We start from the raw sequence: 25,617 nt of genomic DNA, 5'->3' as shown, positions 1-25,617 counted from the left end.
CTCACCAATATTTTCTTCAACTGGACTCACTCAGACTCACTAAAATATTACTCACCCGGACTCACTCACACTCACGGCCGATCTGAGTCTGAGTGAGTTTGCCGAGCTGTGGACAAGTGTCACACCTCTCAAAAGTACTTAGGACAAGACTGTGATGAGAGTCATGGCCATGCTTTACCATCTGTATGTACAAGGAAGGTGAAAAGAATGATTGCTTCTTTACCACGAATAAGTGGGAGTTTTGGTAAGGTTAGCATACGACAACTTGGAAATTTTGAACCTCTCTTTACATTGAACACTTGTAAATAGCAGTACCAGAACAGTTCTTATTTTGTTACTACACTAAATGTCAGGATCCAAGCAACGGCTGCGATGTTATCAGTCTTCGAGGATCACCCTGCTGAAGCATAAAATAGGTCATCACTAAATGATGTGTGATAGCATAGAGTTGAAGGCTTGTGTTTGTGTTACGAGTTCATCAAGTGAGCTTTCTATGACACGTGATATGCGTATGTGAACCGACTACTGAATGGCCTGATTTCCCAAAATTTCCAGGAATCAGAGGCCTCCAAAGCATGGGCTTACAGTTGTTGACTATGCGTCAAACGCATGAATTCGAGCTCCGACAAAAGGAACTTCAAGTCGAAGCCAGAAAATTGGACATGAAGAGAGACGGCTAGCTCTGGAGGAGCGCAAGCTGGCGCTTGCCGAAGAAAGCACGAACATGAGGTGACAAGTCGCCAGCAGGAACAGCTGGACTTTATTAAGCGTGTGGAACAGATGTTTGACAAACTCAGCCAAGAGGTGACAGACCTATCAACAAGAATGTCTGGAAATAGGTGAATAATAAAAAGTGGTTTGTTGCACACTTTATTCTTTTAATAAGCAAAGGTATTCACCAGTGCCACATTGCAAGCTGTCACTAAAGTTAACGGGCATTCAGGTACACTTCCAAGGATGGTGGTTGCAGGTCAAAGTATTGCGAGACCTGTGCACCATACAGGCAAGTATGGCAGTTTGCCAGCAATGCAGGCCACGGAAGGAGAGTGGGTCACGGCGAGTCTCGCCTAACACCTCTAGTGCTAAGAGATCTTCTATCTCTGACCATTTTAGCTCAGAGAGAAGCAAATGGTCTTGCAGTATGCTTCGCGGCATAGCGCTAACGGCAACGAAGAGCAAAACAACAAAACACACTGCAACAACGATGCCACTAAAAACACACACTTGATTGCTTGGCTTGGCTTCACCTGCAACCTTTCAGCGCCGACTGTTTTATTCGAACGTAGAACAGTCCGTCATGCATTCTAACCACTGCAAACATCAAGCTATGTAACAAAAACGAAAATGTGTTTCTACTTAACACATGCGATGTTATAAAAATCCCTTTCGTAATATTCTTTCGCAGTAGCTTCATTTTATTCGGCAGTGACGCAGCAAAGGCTCTGCTCGATCGGGAGTAACTTCAACCTGTTCAACAGATGGCGCAGCATGCAATCCGCTGAAACGAGAGAGGCGACGCTTAGCTATTACTCTTCTTTTCGTCTTGCGCTCCGCTGCCCTCTCCCTTCGTCCGCTGGCACGCCGGTCCGCTGAGCCGCGTAGCTATTACTCGCTAATGAAGCCCGCAAAGGAAGAGCAACGGAGAGAAGAGCACACAACGTTGCGCGGGCGCAGCGCCTCCTTGCATTAAAAAACTAAAAGCAAAAAGCTAAAAGCGCATAGATCACGTGACTGTCTCCAACAACAAACAAATTTCGAAGCGCGCGTAGATCACGTGTTTACCTCCAGCCAATAGCGACGCAGCGTGCGTCGCAGCTATCGCAAGCGTGCGTAGATCACGTGACCGCATCCAGCCAATAGCGGCGCAGCATGCGTCTCAGCCATCGTAGCGAGCTTGCGCAGGCAGGCGGCGGCAGCAGCAGGCAGCGGTGGTACCAGTGGTGCTTCGCATCGGCGTAGTTTTCAACTGTACCCGTGTAGCACGACAGCCCGCGCGGGCTTCCGTGTAGGATGCAGCCTCGTCCTTAACGTTCCAGATGACAGCTTGCCTGAGTTTGTGAATGTTTGCGGACTAGTTTATGTGAACAAAGTTCTTTTGATCGTGTTGGAGCTACTTGAAACTGTTTGCTTCGATGAACACTTCCATGTGTTTGTTGTTAGCACGACTGACAAGTACAGAATCTTAACATCCTTCTCAGAGTTTGTGATGGAGCCACTTTACATACCTAAACACATGGGGCGCAGCATTATAAGCACTCGGCATGCCTTGTTTTAAAATATTTATTCGAGTGTTTACAAATGTCGATTGCTTCGCTGCCAATTGGCGTGTATGTTTCTTTTCTGACTCAGTGTCATTTCAATCACACGCTTGTCGTGCAGCACTGTATTCCCGCTAAACACAGCATCCCTGCACTTTACTACAGAAGCTCTCCTATTTTCAGAGCATGTGCTCCTAATCTGCCAACGCATGTTACCATTTTTTAAGTATATTCTACGTGAATGCATCTATGTATGTATTTGTGTATTCATGCATTGCATGTATAGGTCTGTATTTTATCTTGACATAATTTGTCAATGTGACTGGTTTTTTTGCATTGCTATTTTTCACATACTTGTTCAGTTTTATCACTTATTTGTTGCTTCTTCTGCTGAGAGGAGGCAAAATATTCGAGTGTACTTAGTTTGAACCAGGCGTTTCTTTAGGTTGTAGATATTGTCACGTGGTCGTGACGTCGACGAAGACAGCAGTCGGCGTTTGCAGGATGAAACTGTTTATTTGGCCGAACTTGTGGCCAGAAAATGAGAACTAGAACTACAGCAATACACGCTGTACAATGATAGCGGCGAACAGGGCGTCGTCCGTCGATCAACTGACTAGCGGTGAAGCGCGTCGGCATTTAACATGTGCCATCGAATATTCCAGCGTTATCGCTGGCTGTCGTGCAAATTCTAGAATAAGCTCGAGTGTGCGCGTCTTACGCGCAATCTTAACAAAACGATCTACAATGGTCGCGACGGTTCTCGAACAATGAGGCGCGGTTCGCGCTGAGCGTTGCTGACAGTCTTTGTGGCCGAAAACCGAATACACCAAAAGTGATAAAGAAAGGCACGTGGCAATATTGTATAAACTGATACCAGATATTTCTCATGTGTTTCTATTTTGTTGTATTGCAATGTCTACACGCAATAAACATAAAGAGTGTGCAGATGGTCTCACATTAAATTACAGCATCGAGAAATCACGAAACACATCTCTGTATATTACAGTTTTTTACGGATTGTTCTACTGCCAGCTACACATATTCTGTGTGCGTGCGTGTGTGTGTGTGACGCTAGATGATGGAGACGTGGTTCGGCTCACATGCCATACTTTGCTGCATTTTCCATCTGATCCATCGTACCCACCCTTCTCAGGCACAAAAGCACCCTTAGCGCCCATTTTAGGGTGCGAATCATGCAAGCACCCCAACAAAAGGGTGTATTTTTCAAAATCAGTCATTCGTGGGTGTTAAAAGGTGTTGCAAAGGGTGTTAAAACATAAAAGCACCCTTTTTACACCCTTTTGGGTGTAAATTTTTTTACTGTGATATAAGCCCACGATGTGCACACAGCTGCTACACTTACAAAAACACGTCGATCCACCTCGTGACGCTTGGATCAAAGCCATAAAATAAAGCATAGAAGTACTCGCTGACTGCTTCGCATGAAATCGATTCCCACAACGCGTGGGATCTGCCGATCTTCTTTTTTTTTTTTTTTTTCATTTCGCTTAAGCGCTGGATATGCATCGAAGAACGTCAGAAAGTTCAGCTGGACTAGGTATGGATTCATCATAAAATGTACGGCCGGCAATCACGGACGCAAGACAACAAAGAAGCCGCTATCCAATGAAAGGACGTACTGCACCGGAAAAGCTAGAAGGCAGACAAAAAAAAAATCATCTACGCATGCATGCACGGCATGCTAGCACCACCTGTCAATCAGGCGCACGTGCGGGTATTTGCCAGAGATAAGCAAGATAACCGTAAAGGTATACCATTTCTTCGTTACGTAGCTTTATCGAAGGCTGGCTCACGCATGCTCTCTGTCTGATTTTTTCTACCTCCTAATCCGCTGCAGAGCGTCGGCGTTTGTGTAACCCTATTTTAAGGGGTGTGCGAATATCAAATTTTTCGAATACGAATCGAATACGAATATCCACCTTCGAATATCAAATGAAACATGCTTCCACATTAACAATATTTTATTTAACATGTAGCTATTTGAAAAAAAAAAAAACATTAACAGCCTGACTGGCAACACATTGAACACAACATACACTGCTATCTCCAGAACGCAATGTCCAGGCTAGCACAATGCACATCACAACACAAGCAAATATCACGGCACAATGAAACTAATGAATACATGTTATCATGAAGATATGAGTTGCTCCACATGATCAGGCAGCGGGCGCTCCCTTGGAACAGAGACAACGCCCCCTCCCCCCCCCCCCCTGCCACTGAAAAGGCACGCTCGCTTGGAACAGAAGTGGCTGGTATAGAAAGTTACATGGGGCAAAGCTTTGCCAGACTGGGGTATCTGAACAGTCCATCACCAGTCACGTGGGTCACTGTCTTTCTTCAGAAGTGGTCCGGCATAGTGAACGAGTGGTATAGTGCGGCACGTTACGGCCGCATAATATTGAAAATGTACGGTTACATGATCGCCAACAGCGCTGCACGTCGGAGATGCACCAGCAATAGATCATACGTATTGGCGCGCTCGTCGTAGGCAGATATCGTGCCTCCGTGTACTTACGATGTTTATCGCTCCTCTCGGCAACGTTTTTAGCGATACGTACGCAGCAGAAATTTGGACGACGAGTTATTTTATGCATGATAATCGAATCTCATATTCGATTTTTCGAATATTCGAAGTTATCGAATATTCGGAACTTTTCGAATACATGATTTTCGAATCGAATACGAATATTTCGAATGTAATATTCGAAGAATACTCGAAACTTTCGAATATTCGCACATCCCTACCTATTTTATTGTGTCCACATTTAGACTCATTAGATCTTGCGCTTTGCATAGCGACAATATGTCCTGCCTGTACCATCGAGATTATGGTTCTAAGGTGAAAGTTTTAAATGCCCATGTTTCGAGGTCGTGGTAAAGAAAACATTGTCCATAAATGTAACTTGATTCATGGCTGCGCTAAAAACACGGACAACGGAAGAGACGTACACAGGACGGGCGCACGTGCGCCCGTCCTGTGTACGTCTCTTCCGTTGTCTGTGTTTTAGCGCAGCCATGAATCAAGTTACAAGTTTTGCACCAACTGGCCCAAATGAAAGCATTACTCCATAATGGACATTGAAAGCATTACTCCATAAATGGAGTGGACACGGAGCAGTGCTTACAACACCATGCCTAACTGCCTTGTATTCGCTATGCAGGCTTTGTTCACGATCATCCTCGGATGGTCGCCCTGCTTATCGAGTGTTCCTGCGCCGTTCCAAATGATTCTACCAGCCACAAGCATATCTGCGCTGGACGACTGCGCGCCACCCGTTATGTTGGCAATCTCGCTGGACGTTTCCATCCGCCCCCCAGCCTCATCGACGCAGCCATCACCAGGAGACGAAGATTTAAGCTGCCTACCAAGCGACCTACCATTCAGTGGACACGGGAGCAGTGCTACAACACCATGCCTAACTGCCTTGTATTCGCTATGCAGGCTTTGTTCACGATCATCCTCGGATGGTCGCCCTGCTTATCGAGTGTTCCTGCGCCGTTCCAAATGATTCTACCAGCCACAAGCATATCTGCGCTGGACGACTGCGCGCCACCCGTTATGTTGGCAATCTCGCTGGACGTTCCCATCCGCCCCCCAGCCTCATCGACGCAGCCATCACCAGGAGACGAAAATTTAAGCTGCCTACCAAGCGACCTACCATTCAGTGGACACGGGAGCAGTGCTTACAACACCATGCCTAACTGCCTTGTATTCGCTATGCAGGCTTTGTTCACGATCATCCTCGGATGGTCGCCCTGCTTATCGAGTGTTCCTGCGCCGTTCCAAATGATTCTACCAGCCACAAGAATATCTGCGCTGGACGACTGCGCGCCACCCGTTATGTTGGCAATCTCGCTGGACGTTCCCATCCGCCCCCAGCCTCATCGACGCAGCCATCACCAGGAGACGAAGATTTAAGCTGCCTACCAAGCGACCTACCATTCAGTGGACACGGGAGCAGTGCTTACAACACCATGCCTAACTGCCTTGTCTTCGCTATGCAGGTGCGTACAACCGCCTCTCTTCACTGCTAAAAAAAACTGACGATCGGTGCTTGCTACTGTTCCGTGTCCACGGGTATTATTGGATACTATATGTGATTGCTTTTCCGTTGCCCGTCTGTTACTGCAGTCGGGTGATGTCGAGACTAACCCTGGACCTAACACACGCTCCGAATCAGTGTTTAATCTAGATTCGCTCCCCGCAGACCCTTCAGAACAAATGAACGTATTGTTCAAGCTACTGAAGGATCTGCACACTCGATCTATTGAAGGTTCCAAAGCCCAATCTGAGCTAGCCTCTGATGTTAAAGCTATCAAAAACGGCCAAAAGGGCATCGAGACAAAAATTAATGGTCTCCAAAAACGCTTAGACCTTGCTCGAAGAAAAATCAAGCAAAGTCGATGAACTAACTAAGAAAATGGCATCCGCGCACACCCAGGTCGAAAAAGTTGCTTGTAGTTTGGACGCGTTTGATTCACGTCTCGCTGAGCTGGAGGATAGGTCACGCCGTGATAATCTTATATTCCGAGGTATTCCTGACACGAAGGAATCATGGCAAGAAACTGAAACCAAGCTAATCACTGCAATAAAATCAGTTTACGATTCATTTCCCGATGGCGCAATAGAACGTGCACATCGCCTCGGTTCCTTCAGTCCAAACAAGTGCCGCCCCATCATTGCAAAATTCTCACACTTCAAAACAAGGGAAAGCATACTTGCTCTGCGAAACCAATTTAAACAACAAAATCTTTCAGTTGGTGAAGACTTTTCATTACCAACCCGCATTGCTCGTAAAAAACTCTTTGAATTTGGTACCACCCAGTCTGGTTCTTCCAACTTCAAGCTCCGTTACAATAAATTGTTTACGAACAATAAATGCTATGTGTACGACGCTATCAGTGATTCTGTACATGAACTCACTTCAGAATGTAAGAGTTACTGAAACAATCCTACGAATGCACGACGTCCGGCACAATAGGAAAGCGAAGAGGGAAGTGGCCGACCGCCTCGCGCATCCGCATTTTACCTACCCATTCTTTTTACAAATACAAGAAGTGTTGTCAACAAATTCTTTTCCTTGTCATCAGCAATTGACACGTGCGACGCGAAAATTGTCGCCCTTACAGAAACTTGGCTTCCTGCACATGTGCGTGATTGTGATATATTTTATGGCGCCACTAATTTCGCTATCTACCGGTGTGACCGCACTGAGCGTCGAGGAGGGGGTGTCGTTCTCGCCATTTCGAAAGATATTCCGTCCTTTCATATAGACATTAAAACTGATCTTGAGTGCACATGGGCTTGCCTAACACTCAGTCACACAAAGATAATCCTTGGTGTATGCTATCGCTCGCCTTCATCACCTGCCACCTTCATTGACAATTTACATGATGCCATTAACCTCGTTTCTTCACGATTTCCCTCATCACCTTTGTTCTTACTTGGCGACTTTAATTTTCCTAACTTGTTGTGGAACACACAACCACCCGGTATAAATCCCTTCTCATCTCAGGCAAAAGAATTTTGTGAGCTTTGTTCCGTGTTTTCACTTTCCCAACTTGTTACTCAGCCGACCAGAATCACTTCCAACACTGCGAGCACGCTTGACCTAATTTTAACTAATCGTCCAGACCTAGCTTCCCCTATAACTTTTCTACCTAACATTAGCGATCATTCTTTAATAAGTATTGGCATTAACGCTAGCCCTCCTAAACGAACTAAGGTTAAGAAAATTATTCGGGATTACAAGAAGGCTAATTTTGATGCAATTAACAATGAATTAGGCTCATTTCTCGACAGATTTTTAATTAACTTTGATACTCGTTCAGTTGAGAATAACTGGGATATTTTTGCAGATCAGGTACGCCTGTTGACAGAAAAATACATTCCCAATCGTGTAATCCATTCTAATGCACAAGCACCTTGGTATAACTCATACATCAAGCGCCTTTCTAACAGAAAGAAACGGCTCTATCGCTTAGCTAAATCCTCTTCTAACCAAGCACGTTGGGAATCGTATAAATTGCTAATCGTGCATATTTATCTGCACTAAAAGAAGCTAAAGATTATTACTTAACCCACACACTACCCGAAATGATCAAAACAGACATTCGTAAGTTCTGGCGTGTCATTAACCCCCCATGCGATAGCACTATCATCCTAAAAGACACAGAAGGTGAAGTAATCTCAAGTGACGCTTGCGCGATCGCTCTTAACGACACATTTTCAAATAATTTTTCGGTTTTGAGCAATATTCACCTACCGGGCACTAATTCATGCGACTATCTTATCATGGATCCTGTAATTGTTCATTCATCTGGCATTGCTAAACTCATTGATAAATTACCCTTCAACTCAGCCCCAGGCTTCGATGGCATTAACAGCAAGTTTCTAAAAAGCACTAGCGTGTTCAGCTCCATCATATTGACCAAAATCTTTGAACAATCCATAAACACGTCCACTCTGCCTTCGCAATGGAAAATAGGGAAGGTGGTCCCACTACATAAATCCGGCAGCAAAAACTCACCCATGAATTACCGCCCGATCTCGCTAACCAGCACCTGTTGCAAACTTCTGGAACACGTAATTTTCACCAACCTGGTTACCTTTCTCGATTCTAACTCATTTTTCACCACATCTCAGCATGGTTTCCGTAAAACATACTCATGCGAAACGCAACTAATATCATTTACTCATGGACTACACTGTATTTTAGATCGCGCCTCAACTGCTGACTGTGTTTTTTTAGATTTTAGTAAAGCATTTGACAAGGTTTGCCATCAACTACTTCTTTTTAAACTAAGTCTTTTAAACTCGATAGTAAAATACTGAAATGGGTTGAATACTTTCTTTGTAACCGCTATCAGTTTGTTACTGCTAATAATCATGACTCACCTTTAACCGAAGTTCGCTCCGGTGTGCCTCAGGGATCAGTATTAGGACCACTCCTTTTTCTAATCTATATTAACGATCTACCATCTGCATTGACTTCTCACGTTCACTTGTTCGCTGACGATTGCGTAATTTATCGTGAAATAACCTGCACTGACGATACTAACGCTCTTCAATCAGACTTAAACTACATAAGTGATTGGTGTAATACCTGGCGAATGGAACTAAACATTAACAAATGTAAAATTTTGCGCGTTCATAGAAATTCCACTACCCTTCCATTTTACCATTTGAATAATATACCCTTAGATTCCGTGAACTCATACAAATACTTAGGCGTTCATATAACTTCAAATCTAACCTGGTCTCTTCACATTGAATACATAATCGGTAAAGCTAACAGCACGCTTGGTTACTTACGTCACAACTTTTCTAACGCCCCATCATCCCTAAAATTACTACTTTATCAGTCATTAGTGCGCCCCAAATTAGAGTATGCTGCAGCAGTTTGGGACCCACACAATGAAAACCTCATCTTTTCTCTAGAGCTCGTTCAAAACAATTCAGTTCGATTCATTTATTCTAATTATAACCGTACTTCCAGCATATCTTCAATGAAAGCTAACCTATGTCTTCAATCGCTAGCATCTCGGAGGTATATAGCTCGCTTAACTTTGTTTCACAAGTTATACCATCATCCATTTCTTCAAAATGACTTCATTTCGCAGCCGCATTACTTATCGCACCGTGTCGACCATCGCTTCAAAGTCAGAATTCAAACATGTAATACTAACACGTTCAGTCATTCTTTTTTCCCCAGAACATCTCGGCAATGGAACCACCTTCCCTACGACATAGTCGCCATCAATGATAACAAACTTTTTCGCAAGGCTGTAGCTAACATTGCTTAACTTGAAAATTGCATCATGTTCTTTTTATCGTTATGACTGTTAAGTAACTAATAAATAATTAGCTAACATTGTATAAGCAGCCATTAATGCCATGTTACCTTGTTTTGTTCATGTTAGTACCTGCGAAGCATTTCCTTACTACATTGTCTGTACTGCTATTACTAGTCTGTTGTTTTATTGCGTTACTGTATTATTTTCTTGTTGTGTTATATTACTACCCAACTTTTGTACAATTTCCCGTTTACCACTCCCCTCTGTAATGCCTTCGGGCCTTGAGGGTACAATAAATAAATAAAAAAAATAAATAAAAATGTGAGCGAGCCAACTCCGCTAGTAGATCGTCCACTTCGCCTCTGCGTCGTTCGTACGAGCAGCCACGCATTAGGGGCCTGAAGAATGAGATGCGCGATCCACACACCTGTGCTGCGGAAATAGCGCTGCCAGGCGGTGGTGTGCCCCCCCCCCCAATTTTTTTTTTTTTGCCAGGCTATACAGAGCACAAAATGACACTCGACCACATCTGCCTGCCCGGCGTCCACTTCAAATGAATGAGGTGTGCCCCTCCCCCGAAACAATTTCTGCCTACGCCCTTGCTGCCAGGCATGCACAGTCCACACGTGGACAGCAGGGGCGGTGCCAGTGGGGCGTATGGAGAGAGGGGGGGTCTGGAGACCCCCCCTCCAAATTTCCGCCTGCCCCCCCCCCCCCCTTGCACCAACCAAGAGCAAGCATAGTCAAAACACAATGCATATCTTCCCAGCCTCCCTGCCCCCTGAAGGAACTCACTTGTGGCTGCAGCCCCCCCCCCCCCCCCTACCCCAGCAAAGATATCCTGGCGTCGCCCCTTATGGAGAGACGCGCGAATCGCCTTCGCGTCTAGTCTGGGCCGGGCCAGTTGGGATACTTCTGTTCGCTGGGCTGCGGATGCTAGAGCTGCTGTCGCATTTCGCGAACTCCACTGTAACTATGCGTCGCCGCGTAGCGACGTGCACGTCGCTATTTGTCCAACTAGACTCTCGCCTTCAAGTTCTTACAAAGTTCTAGCATGCCCCGTAATTTTAGTGGTTACCGGCAACGCAGGCGACGGCCGTATCTTCGATGGAGGCGAAAATGCTTGAGGGCCCGTGTACTTAGATTCAGGTGCACGTTAAAGAACCCCAGGTGGTCGAAATTTCCGGAGCCCTCCACTACGGCGTCCCTCATAATTATATCGTGGTTTTGGGACGTTAAACCCCAATAATTATTATTACCGCCAACGCAGCTGAGACGAGGACAAAAATTACATAGACGCGTCTGAGCACCGAGTAACAACTACATTTTATTTTCATTCAATCTGCCTTTTTGTGCGCGCATAAACTCGCCGTATCTCCCAAAAAAGGTGTACAAAATATGATAAAAGTCGTGTCTTCTGAATATCGCGGTCTCGGAGCTTCATTCCTCATCACTGTGGGTCCAACTCGGCTTCTTCACATCGTTAGAAATTTCTAAGCGTCCCCGTAAGTTTTCTTTAATTTCTGGCAAGCTGATATGATATGCGTATGCGCGGAAGTTAGCATCTACGTCTCTTATACCCGGCACTGTGACTAGTACATATGAACGTCTGCGTCATTGATAGCGACTGCCATTATTATAGAAGGAAGGCGACAGGCTTGTGCTTAGTGGGAGGGCCTCAGATTGCGTGCTCGCGCACCCGTGATGCCCATGTGTACGGAAGCGCTATTTCTACTATAAACATCCTCGAGCTGATTCTTCGTAGCCACCTCCCATTTGAATAAAGAGTGAATGTTTGTGGTGTATCCGTACTCACTGCAAACTTCCTCCTTGTCATTTCCAAGATATGAAGCAGGACGACAACGCTGAACCATCACGCGAGCTCCTTAAAATGCCTGAAGTGATTGTTATTCGCCGGAATGTGTCAAGGCCCCCCTGCACTACATTCACCATTCATCATGCTTTAGACTACTACCTGGTCTATGTAGACGCAGCAGGATTTTACTGTGACGTTAGCGATTGGGCTTCGGCTTCACGGACGCGAATACTTTTCACTGATCGCCATGATAGACGGTACCTCGCACAGCCTTTGCTATTTTCGCAGGACCGCAGCACGTATCCACAAATATATTTCCTAATTTTCTGTACTGAAAATAGAGCTTGCCGGCCACTATGAGCCGATTGTATAACCAAATATGAAGGTAAAAAAAAATGTCGGACTATTGGGTGTACCATCATCGGCTCTACGGTACACAAGAACACTGGGTGATTACTTATACCTTTGTTACACGGTCACTCTCGATCGCTATTTAGCCCGATTCGCATAGAATTTTTTTTTCTACCGCGATAGGCTCATTCGCACAGGTTAAGCACGGTGCTTAATATTTGCTGGGGTTTAACGTCCCGAAACCACGATATGATTACGCAAGATAGCCTATCGCGATCGAAATTTCACCGACTTACAACTGCATAAGACGATAAGACCTGCAGCCGTACATGATAGAGCGGTGAACGTTGCTGTATGTGCACATATCTTCTGGTTTTTTTTTTTTTGCTTCTTCCTTTCATTTCTTAATCAGTAGCACTATTCGGCGACTCTTCCATTTGACACTGAGCCGTGCTGCCGCAAGTGTTGCAAGAGATAGCGCCACCTCCTCTTTCTTCTATAACAAGTTTACTCGTTCACAAAATGTCTTACTAACCCCCGTATTCAGAAACGCTCCTTGACTTGAACTTGACCTGCCACCGCCTAGGACAGCGCGTTCGAAACGCGTTTGTGCTGCCTTGGCACAGCCTAAAGGCAGCGCGTTCGAAACGCGTTGAAGGCAGTGGCAAGTCAAGTTTAAGTGAAGGAGCCTTTCTGATACGGGGGTAAGTCCTCCAAGACAAACCCTTGGTCGCAGCTCCGGCCCCGCACAGCCAACAAAAAAACGCCGTAAAGGCGCAACACGAGGATTGAGAGCGCGATTTATGGATCGGATGCTACGCCAGAGCTCAGTAAAGGTAAATGTATACCACCTTTAATCCCGCTGCAACGACAACGCAAACACTGCACTGACAGCTGCATAAAACGCTAGGTATATTAATACGGCGTCTGTTTAAGCACGCCCCGGTTGTTTCTTTTTCTTTCGTAGCCTTACTCCCAAAGTGTGCGCAAATCAACCAGGCAGAAAAGTGGTAAATCGTCTTCCCTTCCTCATCTCTCTTTCTTCTTTTCATGATTCATACCCCTTTCAAAATTTTGGCGCAGCCAGCCTGGCTCAACCTGCGTAACCTCCTCGCGCTTTTTTTTATTATTCATACCATTTTTTTAAGGTGGTCATATTTCCCCTACGGCGTAGTAAACATTCTAAGTGACTTCATTGCGATAAGGTCGCGCTCACGAGACCTGCAAAAACATTCCGATGCTGGTCACGCGCACTCTCATTCCGTTGCATCGTACAACGTGTCCGAGTGCTCTATTGCAAAACACATATCGGTAAACAAGTGGCAGTGCGCCGTCGCGATACGTGTCACCGATCTTATCTCGTATTCGCAGTTGGCTCCAAGGTTAACCCGACGGCTCAATGCCCATTTTAAGGGCTGTGTGCATGCACGCTTATGCGTTTTCTGTACTTTTCATATTGTATGCACGTGTGACTACGTGTATCTGGCAGGACGGCAAGCCACACGTTATATCCGCCTTTCGTTTCTGCATTATTTCGGGCGCGCACACCGTTTGTTTCGAGCTCAAAAGAATCCCAGAAGTGAGTGGCGGAAGATGGCGCTCTGGTGTCCCTTTCTCTAGAATTACTGTATATGCTAGCTTTAGGTAGCAGAGTTGCCCCTTTGGTAGAACTCGCCGCTCGCGCACAGATTCCCCAAGCGCGCTCAAGTGCGCAAAAAGCATCCTCTTGAGGGAAAGCCAACTTCACGGCTGCACTTGAGCTCTTATGTGCTGGCGACCGCAGCGCCATCAACGCTGCCCCAAGCAGTCCGGCGATCCGGCGGAGCAATGAATGTTTTTCGTTGGTGCTGCGGTGGTGTTTTGTATTCTCTGTCATTTTCGCTGTAGCTCATTTCTATTGTGCCCTTGCGGCACAGCAAAAATCTCATAGTAATATTCTTTCGACTAGAGTAGGCGATAACAAGAGGGTTATCTATGGCTTCTCGCCCACTTGTAACAGCTGGCTAGTGCGCTGACAAAAATCGGACGGGACCGAGAGATAAAAATGTGCTCCGGTGAATGTTCGAATATTCAACCCACTGGTCTATCAAAACAGCCCAACATAGTGCAACATAAAAATATCGCGACGTAATGTTTATTCTATGCCACATCTACCCAGATCTGCTTGTTAGCTTGCGTTTTTTGTAAAACACAGATTGATATAATTTTAGCGCTCTTTTATCCCCACTTATTATTGTCTCGTGTCACCTACGTTATCTTTTCAAGCGCTGCCTCAAAAACTACGTGAAACGAGCAATTTGCTAAACTTAATTTCTATCTATCTATCTATCTATCTATCTATCTATCTATCTATCTATCTAATAATAATATCTGGGATTTAACGTCCCAAAACCAACATGTGATTATGAGAGACGCCGTAGTGAAGGGCTCCGGAAATTTCGACCACCTGGGGTTCTTTAACGTGCACCTAAATCTAAGTACACGGGCCTAAACATTTTCGCATTCATCGAAAATGCAGCCGCCGCAGCCGGGATCGATCCCGCGACCTTCGGGTCAGCAGTCGAGCGCCATAACCACTACACCACCGTGGCGGGGCCTATCTATCTATCTATCTATCTATCTATCTATCTATCTATCTATCTATCTATCTATCTATCTATTATCTATCTATCTATCTATCTATCTATCTATCTATCTATCTATCTATCTATCTATCTATCTATCTATCTATCTATCTATCTATCTATCTATCTATCTATCTATCTGTCTGTCTGTCTGTCTGTCTGTCTGTCTGTCTGTCTCTCTGTCTGTCTCTCTGTGTCTGCGTATGCATGCGCAATATGCATACGCAGTATCTATGCAGTACGTAATGAAATACATGTCAAGGTTCCATCGCTATGCCACGGTGGCAGCTTCATTACTCCGCTGTATTCCAAAATGCACATCACACAAAGGCGCGCTTATGACAAACATGAATGAATAAAAATTCGGCCGTCTCACGTACCATGGGAATGAACGTTATGAGAAGCATGCGGCGGAAGGTGACTGTGGCGTAATTTTTTATAATGGGCGAAACGTTACGAAATGACGCTAAATATATATGCAAACGGTATACGCACACACGTATGTTGAAGAGTCGCACATGTGTTATATAACCAATTGTTTACAGTTGTCTAACGATGCCAAAAGCATCATAGGAATTGACACCAGACGCGGTAAGCTCATATGTAGCCCTTATATTTGTACGTTATGATGTAGAACGCATGCACGTTTCACGAACCCGTGTACACGTGAGGAAGGGGTTCTTGAGAGTTCCCAGGTAAATGGCGGCGAGCGGGATGCATTGTTATTGAAATTGGTGTGCGCAACGCAGACCTCACCGATTACGCTGATTGTGTGTGCGTTTTGCACGTCTGGCGGCCGGTGGAGTGGTATGCGGCCAGACTTGCCCACGTTGCAGAATATACGTAGCTGATTACTATTACTTCCTTTAAAATGTACTTGATTACAGTTGTCAATTACAGCCCCACGAAAGTGTTTGAACAATTAGAGAAATGTAATCGATTAAGTTTGTGCTACATTGCTTCAAAATTTTATTGTCGTAACACAATGACACAAATTAGGTTTACTCAAACTAGAACAAAATTCTGTGGCCTGAGGTGTAGAGAGATGGCTGGTGGCGTTCGTCAAGGCTGGGAGGCTTACTGCGGCTTCTGTGATACAGTGTGACACGTTGTTCACTTTCACCAGGAGTTGTTTTTCACAGTTGTTATCGCTGATTCTTCTACGTTTCCTCGGTAAGAGCTCAGTTGCTACACTGAACGCTCTCGCAATGCATGCTCTGGAGTGAAGGGCGGTATTATAACGTGGCAACACCTTCCGCACCAGCCCCTAGTTGCGCAGTGCTTCGAGGCTAGTGTCGATGTCCTTTATGAACCGAGGCGCTTCGCTGTTGCTGGCGCCCGGGTAAGGCATTACAGGTAAGGCCATAGGTTCGCGCAGGGGGGCGCCCCCCCCCCCCTTGTCTCCTACGAGGGGGGGGGGCGCAACGTCTGCCCCATAGATTGAGTTATTACGAAAGGTGGGAGGGGGGCTGCGATGAACATTCTCTCTCCTTCGTCCCCCCCCCCTCCCTGAAAGGGAACCCTGCGCACGCCTATGGGTAGGGCCAAGGAAAGGGTGAAGAAACAGGCTCTGTAGAGAAACCACCCGTCTGACAGGACAAGGGTCCCTACAGAGCAGCCGGATACTTTTCGGGATGAGAACTGCCCTAAAAACTGGTTACAACTTGATTTTGAAGAAAAAGTAATTGATTGCCGGTAATAAATTACAAGAAAGTGCAATTGAATTATCCAGCACGTTACAGTTCCGAAAAAATAATCAATTATATTGCAAATTTATTAGAAATATAACTGATTACAAGTAATCGATTACTTCTAACGCGTTACTTACTACTCTGGGTGCGGCCTACGTTGAAGTTGCGCATCGCCGTGTTCATATACGTGCCCACGCCTCCGCACCTGCAATGAAGCCGCTTGCTGTGGACGACACAGCGGGCTCATCCCAGGTTCCAGAAAGTGCTAACACGACAGTTTCTGTGAGCAGAGCGTCTTTTTGGAGATCGTGCACGTGCGCGTGCACAGACTGTACGTTGAGAGCGGCCCGCCTGACGTGATTGTTGTGGTTGTGGCATCGAATGAAGGCGGTAGCCCGGTCCAAAACAATGTCTAGAGGCCTGTTTGCTAGCCGGGTCATGCCGTCGACAAACTGTCTGTCGATAGAGCCGGCGACACATCGGAACCTGAAGTCACCTTTTGTGTTGGTGACGTATAGGCCGTCGAGGCTGGTAGCCCTGGAAAGTGCTACGTTGACCGACTTCAGTGGCGGCCGCTTATCGTATCTGTAGACTGCCTGGGCGTCTTACCATAGCCGTGCGCAGGGTTCCCCTTCAGGGAGGGCGAAGGTTCGTCGCAGCGCTCTCCTCCCAATTATGTCACTGTATAGCGCTGACATTGCGCCCCCCTCCCTAATATCTCAATGTTTGGGGCTTATTTTGCGCCCCACCCTCTTGGGTGAATAGGGGGGCGGCCACGAATGGCGCAAATGATATGATTTATGTTTCGTGAAAGCGTCATGGTCGCTTTATTACATGATTCAAACCACAACATGCACGCATGAGAAACGCGCGGTAATGAACGAAATCTCATGGCAAGAACGTCATGACATGTCATGAATGACATAACAAACAGGTCATGTATACCATGACATGAGTGACAAATGACAAAATGCCATTATAATTACTGCATTAGCTGAGTGTAACTCAAATGGCTCAGATATCAAATTACATGACGCGACTTATGGGGCATGTCATGCGCCGTATTTCACATGTATTCAACGAGTGCTGGTTGGTCAACATTCACCTAGCGTTGTGTAAGACTGTGACAGTGTAGGCTATCTGCTGACCGGCACTGGCTACTCTCGGTGATGTGCCGGTAATATTGTATAGTGGTGGATAACTGCTGGCTGGCACTGACTTAGTGTCTGCTAATCTTGCCTAATGGTGACTAAATGATGATTGTTCGATAGCACTGCATTAGGTTGACTGACTGTCAACGATTGGTGGCTTGTGCGGGCTTGCGTTTGCTACTGCTCACTACGACTGCCTGACGCGGGTCAAGTAGTGGTTTCAGTTCTCCAATGCTGGCTAACTGGCTGGAACCAGCGAGCTGCTTCTGGTATTTTATAACTGCGTGCGTCTGAACCTGGCGTGAATATCGACAGTTGTACTTATTCGACAAAGACTTCGTGTTGCTTTACACGGCGTCGTTCTCTTAGCAGCTGAGCCAAGCACAACTTCTCATTTACCCGAATGCTAGGCAGCGTCTGCCAAGATTCGACTCAAATTTGCAGACGGAATGGAAGTCACACCATATCGAACTCCTTCCTGCTACGGATGAGTGGGAAACTGTACTCCACCTTATAATCTGGTTGCAGCACTGTACGGTGGCCGCTGAGCCGATTGGAAGAGCGAACACTTCCCACGATGTATTCATCCGCATTGCGTCATCTACTCGGGATCACCATAGCGTCGGCGCTCACGCGTTGGGCTCAAGGAGGATTAAGTTACAACTTGAAAGTGACGAAGTTTTTGTCTCAAAATTGAAGCCAAGAATCTACCACCTTACCAGTGGCAAGATAAGACGTGAGCGTGTAACGACGAAAAAGCATCGTTGCCCTCACACGCCATGCCAGTATAATATGGGTAATATTTGGGGACGTGTGCCTTTGCACTCACGTGTGCCTTTATGTCACGAGTTTCCTGAAGAAGCTCCTAAGCCTGGACAGATTTTATTGGATATGAACTCACGAATAGTCATCTAGATGATTTACTTTCGCCAGGAACAACGCGCTGTTATTTATAATTAGCCTAAAGTTTAGAAAAAAAATTGGGCCCCTTAGTATTCCCGTGCTTTCGCTCATTCTACCACAGAGTATCCTACGCCTTCTCCATATCAGGGATTGCAGAGGGCCGAAACTCTCTATGAATGGAAGCATAACGAATCCGTGCCTCAGAATGTACAAGGCTGTCACATCCCGGTTGAACGTCTCGAAAGCCGCACACTACTTGCTAAACTGATCGCTTACTGCAAGCGTAGGATTCGAATGCTTATGAGCATTTCAACCGGCCTAAAAAGGAGCACACTACTGTTATACGGGACTTCTACTGTAATGTCAAGATTCACATCATTCATAAAGAATCCTGTCAAAGCCTGTGCAATTTATTTTCTGTCATTATGGTCCCCAGTGTTCTGTTTGTCAGTCATGTAACCTAGCCAGGTTACCCTATTACTATCCGGGTAAGAATATTGGCGTTTAAATTTTTTGTGGCAGAAACTCGGAGTGGAGACAATAGATTGTGGGGTCGAAAGGAGCGCCGCTCTCGGAACAAACCAACACAGTCACGCCGTCGAGTACACGAACACGTAGGCATTTATTAACAGCTTTTACAACGGCGGGCTCGCCAATCGAATGTAACAAATAACTAGTAATAAGACAAATAATCCATGCATAATGCCAATACAACACAAAGAAAGCATAAAACACGCAAAACAACATATCACATGCAATGTACCGCGAATGCGCTGTCGCCAACGTCCGACTCACCAGGAGCTTCTCCGAGGAACGAACCGCGGTATGGCACCCATGGAACCTCACTCCCCCCCCCCCCCCCCCCCCGAGTGCCGTACGTCGGCGACCACGCCAAACCCTAAAAGAGAGAAAACGAACTTCCTGAAAACGTTTGCGTCGCCCCGCTTCCCACCAGGCGGCGCTGCCGGGCGCCACCGCGCCGGCAAAAAAAAGGAGAAGGGGCCGCAGGAAGAAGTCAACAAAATATGGCAAATATATTTACAGAAAAAATCCATAGTACAAAAACTGGTCGAGGTAAAAATTAAAGGTGAAAGTGAACGCTGGGCGACAGAGATTCACGAAAAAAGAAGGTCGCGCCTAGGATGTTTTTGAGCCACATAAGGCGCTAGGTAGGAAGTCTGTCACAATGCAACTTATTCAATATGAAGGAGGAAATAAACTGGAAGGGCACGAAGCTCTAGGTTACATCCGAAAGGTAACAGCCGTTTCGTTGAAAAAGATCGTCCAGGTGATTTCCCCGGTGTGTAAAAGTATGACGGAGAGAGCAGCCGAGGAAGAGTTAGTGGTTGAGAATTTCAACTGGAAAAAGGTCGAAGGAAAAATTCCAAAGCTCACTGCCCCGGGTTTAGATGGGGTTCCCTTTAGCCTCATTAACGAACTTGGACATAGCCCTAAAGAAGCACTGCTGAAAGCAGTAGAAAAATGCTTACAGGACAGGGAAATAGCGGACAGTTGGCGGAAAAGTAGAATAAACTTAATCCTTAAAGGCAAGGGAGAAAAGGATGAGATTCGCGCGTATAGACCAACCTTTACATCGGTACAATAGAGGTTGGCGATGCAGGCAGTAAAAATAGGAATAGAAACGTGAGTAGAACATAACGATATTTTGGGAGAAGTTCAGAATGGATTTCGAGTCGACAGGCTGTTAGACGATAACATCTTTGTTCTTACCCAGTGTGTAGAATTATCTAAAAGAGAAAACAGGCCCTTGTACGTGGCTTTTCTAGACATCACTGGGGCGTATGACAACATTAATCAGGATATATTGTTGGATATATTGGAAGGAATTGCCATCGACGATGACTCTATGCAGCTTTTGAGGGAGATATACCGAGAAAATACAGCTTGCATAGAATGGGAAAGAATGAGTAGCAAAGAGAACGTTGAGATTAGCAAGGGGCTGAGACAGGTATGTCCATTGACCCCGCTGTTATTCATGCTGTACATGGTGAGGATGGAAAAATCGCTAGAAGGTAGCAACATTGGTTTTTATCTGTCACACAAACAGCGCGGCGTGATGTTTGAGCAGAAGCTTTCAGATTTATTTTATGCGGATGATATTGTTTTATTTGCGGACAGTCGAAATGTTATACAGCGGCTGGCCGATATATTCGGAAGGGAAGCTGAAGCTCTTGGATTAGGATTTATGTAACAAAATGTGGATTGATTGTATTCAATGATCCCTGTGATCAGGCGGTGTCGATACAGGGCCAAGAAATACCGAGGGTGAGCGAATACAAGTACATCCGGGTACGGGTAAATGAGAAGTAATAGATACATGGAGCTACAGGAAAAAGCCTCGGCAGCAAAAGGAAACACTTTCGCCTCAACGGCGAAGCAATGAATGCGATAGCAAGAAAGTGGAATGTCACAGGAAGAACGGCAAGCAGCTAGAAACTTGCTGCGGCTGCTCAATGAACAAAGGACTCGGGAAAAGAAAACACACAAGGCGAGTGCGATAACAAATAGTCACAGCTCGACATTTGCAGCGCGCTGCTCAAACACAAAGAAGGAGGCACGAAAAGAACGCATACATAGGACGAGCGCGAACTGTCTGAGTTGTTCCTTCAACTAACCCCTACTTTGGCTGCTTTAGCTATTAGATCACTGCTTTCGCAAACGCGGCCACTGCTAGCGAGCAAAGTGACCTTCGTGTGGTCTGTATCTTCAACGCAAACTTTGCGGTGAAAGCACAACACGTACAGAACTCCCCCTCAAGAGATAATAGTGCGAGCATGGTCGATCACGCCCTGTATGTCAAAGTACAAGTCGAAGGCACACATCCCAACTCCGGTTTAACACTACACAGTTTTAGAATTGGAGACCGAAGAAACTTGCAACCCGCCAGGACGCATGCGCAGAACGCAAGGCCACTCTTAGACTCTCGCGCTCGCGTTGTCCCAAGACCCTGTAGCCCCTTCCTTTGGGCGGCAAACAAAACCGCAGAGCGCATGAGAAGAACATAAAGACGGCGCTTGGCAGTGCCACATGAAGCCACGGCTCGCATTCCCTGCTGGCGTCGATTCTGGTCACTAAAATAAAGCTTCACTTGGGTCTAGTTGGTAAATAATCCTGAGACTAAAATTACAGCGCAGACGCACTTCTTTGTGTTTCCTGCTTCTTCTTGAATGCTTTGTCCCTGCACTTATCTAAACTATAACTTCATGTCCTCGCTCATCTAATACACCATAATCCTTGTTACACGTTTTGGTTTACAGCTATTGTTGTGTGGGCATGTGCAGTTAGTTTGCCTAGGGGCCTAATAGAATAAAGCAGTTGTTAGTTAAGCAGTTGTTAAAAAAATAAAGCAGTTGTTAGGCGGCGCTTGTGTCATACTTTTATTTTCTTCTTGGGTGTCTTGTGCGTTTGCGCTGTAATTTTGGTCTCAGGATTCTGGTCGTGGTCTAGCATATATACTGTGATTCTGTTTCCTTCTCGTTTCTTCCCTCCCATGGCATATAAGTCTACAAGAGCCAAAGAGGTCCCACTAGCTCGCGCCACCAGGAGCCAAGGGACGCACTTCTTTTTCGCTGGCCGACTGGCCACGAGTGGCGTGGCGCTAAAACACCAAAATGGAAAATTGGCGTGGGTCGCCAGCAGTACGACGCAAAGGCAGCGCGGGCAACGATGCAGCATGGCGCGCGTCTCACATAATTTCAATTTCGCCACGTATTGGCGAAATTGAAATTATGTGACCCATGCGTTTCCCCCTACGGCACGTGCGTTTGTGTTCTGCCGTTAGTATCCTGGAGAACGAATGAGGCATGGCGTAATTGTCGCAGATTCGAAACCCCCGTCGAGCGCTTCGCAATTTTTTTCTTCTCAATTTTTTTGTGGTTTTTATTTATATATACATACATATACATATCCGGGCCATGACGACGACGACAAAAATCCTCCGAGAGTGTCGACATCATTGCCATCGCAATAATAGTTACGAGGTGCTACGATCTGTGGAAAGGTGTAATGGTTCCGAGGCTTACTTTTGAGAACTCAGTGGTGCGCATGAGTTGAGAGGCGCAATCATGAATGGACGTAAATCAAAGGACTGTGGGACGCCTCGCGTTGGGTGCTCACGGGAAGACGACAAATGAGGCTCTAAAGGACGATAGCGGATGGCTAAGATTTGAGGCGAGAAAAGCTCAGAGCAAAATAAGGTTCGAATAGAGGCTAAGTAATATGAGAGAAAGCAGATAGGCAGAGAAGGTGTTCCGTTAATTGTATAGGAGGAGCGTTGAGACGCACTGGAGAAAAAGAACTAGGAGGCTAACTAAGTAAATATACAGCTGGTAGTGTAAGCGATATGGCAATGAAAGAGCGTTAAGGGGAGATGCGGGTCGAATACACTTTTTTTTAATATTCATCCTAGAGCAATGCATGTAGGGTTATTTGTAGAGATTTCTATGCTGATTTCAAATATATAATTAGTGTTCTTGTAAGTTGCATACTTTTTGTTCTGCACCATGACAAATGTGTAAAACATAGGCCTTGTGGCCCCCATATTCCGATCCTTGAACTTTTACATATTTTGACAATTGATGGCTCATATTGCTCCAATTGAACTGTAGAGTGCCGAAAACTATCCAGAAAGTACATATCAATTATTTACTAGACGTGAACAATTCAAACATGGGGAAGTTCATACTACCGAGACCCCAGTAAATATTTACTCGCGAACTTTCTAATATGCGTAACATAATATTAAAATTTCGAGGAGATAGCTGCACTCCACACACATTAGAGAAAATTTGGACAAAATTTCATGCTGATCTGAGCAATAGAAGTACCAAAAACAAGAGGGGCACGTTGAACAAGTTGCCAAAAAGTGCGTTTTGAGAAAAACACAAGTTTGAAGTCAAATTTGGATGTTTATTTATGAAAGAGGTAACGAAATCCGGTCAAAATGGCACACAAAAGAGCTAAATTGTTCTTCTAGTAGCCACTGCCACTAAATGAGCCAGCGCCATAAGTTTCTCCTTCACAGCTCTTTCGAGCAGAGTAGCTACTGCGCGAGCTCCCGCTGCCGTAGGTTCTGCTTGCGATCGGTCCGTCACTCGCCGCCCCTACGCTGGCCTCCTCGCTCGAAGCACCTCGCCGCAACGTATACGTCATCGAAAAAATACTTTCGGGGCACTCGCTGTTCTCGCATTGCAGTTTCAGAAACGACGCCTTTGCGTTTGTAAGCTGGTTCCCGGACGCGTATTCCCGAACGGTGACACGTTGGACACACTGCACTGATCACGAGGATGTTCAATGCTCTTATGTCAGCGATCAAGGAAGACTCTTTCCACCGTGATCTTTCTTCGTCGTCGAAGAGTCCGCTCTTCTCTTTGAGAGGAACTGACACACACGAACGCCGCGGAAAACTCGTCGGAAGCATCGCCGTCGCCGTCGCTAGGCCTCGCGGCAGCAGACGCGCTTCCGTTTGGCGAGTGCGTCTGCTGCCGCGGCTTCGATTTGCGCCAGCGTCCTCGAAATATGTTCACCGAGCGATACTTCAGTGGCCGGTGACTGCGCTTGCTACGGTTCTCTTCGTCCATGATAAAAAATTGGCCGCGTATCTGCGTGCTTCGCTGCAAATGTCGTGTAAAGACGATAGAAGAGGCGCTGTGTGAGATATGGACGCCATCTGGCAATACATCGGGAAACATGAGTGCTGTGTTGCGTGCTGGTAGTCCCGGCGCAGCAGCAGGCGAAGACCGGCGGTGACCAACGCGACCGGCGGGGACGCCAGCCAGCCCGAAAACGCGGTTTGGCGCGAAGCGCTGAAGCAGAGAAACGTCCGCACTCAACGAGTACTCTCCCCACACTCTTTTATTTACACGTCGCCTGAGTAAAACAGGAACGCCAGAGCGGCGCCCACAACCGGCAGCCTGAAGGCCGCCCACAACGCTGCTTTTTCATTTTTTAAATATTTTTTTTTCACCTTCTTGGCCTTCTCAAAACTAAAGTTTTTCAACACCAACCCATGGCATTCGTACCGTGCAATACAGAACCGAAACCGAAACACAACAATGAGCTCGTGCGAAGGGCACGGAGGAAGGCAAATTTCAGCGCAGTCGAATTTTCATCTTTGTTGAAACAGCGCTCACTAGACGACGACGAAGTAAAAGAAGGCACAGGACAGGCAGCGCCTGTCCTGTGCCTTCTTTTACTTCGTCGTCGTCTAGTGAGCGCTGTTTCAACAAAGATGGACGCATACCAACTCGCTCAAGCTTCCATTCTTATGCATTTTCAGCGCAGCAATACGCTAGAGAAACGTTCAGCTGCGCAGCTCGATGAAATAAAACACGGACCCTCCAAGCAGGCTTTATAACACGCAGGGCGTGCAGCGGCCAATGGCGGTCCCCGATCCGTACCACGTGATTTAAAAGCCAGTCGCAGCGCTCGAAAAGCGCGGCAAAAGCATGCTTTCTTTATTATTTCTTGCGCTTCTGCAGCGCGGGAAACCGTGGTTATTTGAAGATCTCCTCATGCGATGCCCAATGGCGAGCGGCCGCGCGGTATCGGCCGCGAGGCGCTAGAAGACGTCACACTTTTGGTCAAGATTAACAGCCACCTTGTGCTCTTTAGACGCAATTTTAACGCATTTCCAGTTGAGTCTCGACTTTGTTTTTTACTTTCGGAACAGTAGAGATACTAATCTCAACAAAACAGGTGAAAACAAAGAATCGATTATTTTTCAAAAAAGTCGCGTTTTTCGACCCGCATCTCCCCTTAAGCAAAAAGTCAGAGAGGCAGAGAGGATTTACTGGACGGCAGCTATGGAGAAAAAAACCGGCGTTGAGTAACTACCGAAAGGGCAAAAACGAAATAAGGAGGGAGGAATTTTACGATAATTCAAGGCGAAGCGCTTTACTGTTTGAAGCGAGATCGGGCCTTCGAAAGCGTAGTCAAAAGCTAGATTCAGTAAAGAACATTGCACATGCTGTGGGGAAG

Source organism: Rhipicephalus sanguineus, chromosome 3 (genome assembly GCF_013339695.2).
Source record: "Rhipicephalus sanguineus isolate Rsan-2018 chromosome 3, BIME_Rsan_1.4, whole genome shotgun sequence".
Taxonomy (NCBI): domain Eukaryota; kingdom Metazoa; phylum Arthropoda; class Arachnida; order Ixodida; family Ixodidae; genus Rhipicephalus; species Rhipicephalus sanguineus.
The sequence above is the reverse complement of the archived record's forward strand: the minus strand, read 5'-3'. Positions refer to the sequence as shown.